This window comes from Camelina sativa, unplaced genomic scaffold (assembly GCF_000633955.1).
Source record: "Camelina sativa cultivar DH55 unplaced genomic scaffold, Cs unpScaffold06471, whole genome shotgun sequence".
Classification (NCBI taxonomy): Eukaryota; Viridiplantae; Streptophyta; class Magnoliopsida; order Brassicales; family Brassicaceae; genus Camelina; species Camelina sativa.
In genome coordinates, this window is record NW_010927548.1 from 1 (window position 1) to 504 (window position 504).

General features: G+C 37.5%; 1 long non-coding RNA gene across 1 annotated transcript; it reads right to left on the bottom strand.

Moving 5' to 3' along the window:
• Positions 1 to 504, bottom strand: LOC104774886. The gene is made up of 3 exons (XR_765565.1): positions 460 to 504; positions 298 to 382; positions 1 to 50 (listed from the first exon to the last, which is right to left on the bottom strand). It is a non-coding gene; the product is annotated as an uncharacterized LOC104774886 (long non-coding RNA).

Sequence of the window (504 nt, forward strand, 5' to 3'; positions counted from 1 at the left end):
TCATTCTTAGCAGTCGACAAATAGTATGCCCGTGCATCACCAAGAGATAGCTTTAAGAGTCCAAGTTAAGGAAACTTCAGATGTTATTCCCTAAAACATCATATACTATTATAGACTACAACTACGCTACATTCAAATTATACTATACAAAAACAAGATGTGTGAGTGAAAAGAGTAAATGGATGGCACAGAGTAACAAATCTTAGAAATGTTTAAGCACTGGTCGACCCCTAAACTGTAAAAAATCCCAGATACTAATAGACAGTAAGTAAGATATCTTAGGTGTGCAAAGGATACAACCATAGCTCTAACAATGTCACCAGCATGGAAAGACTGATGCAAGTCAACTTTGTCGATCTCTGTTGCTCTAACATCTTGTTGCCTTTAAAAGAACAAACACAAGTTAGATCGACACATAAAAAACTAAACTAACACCATAGGAGCATGAGTAGTTCCCACCTGATCACGCCAGCAAAATTTTCACGAACGGCCTTTGGACCAACA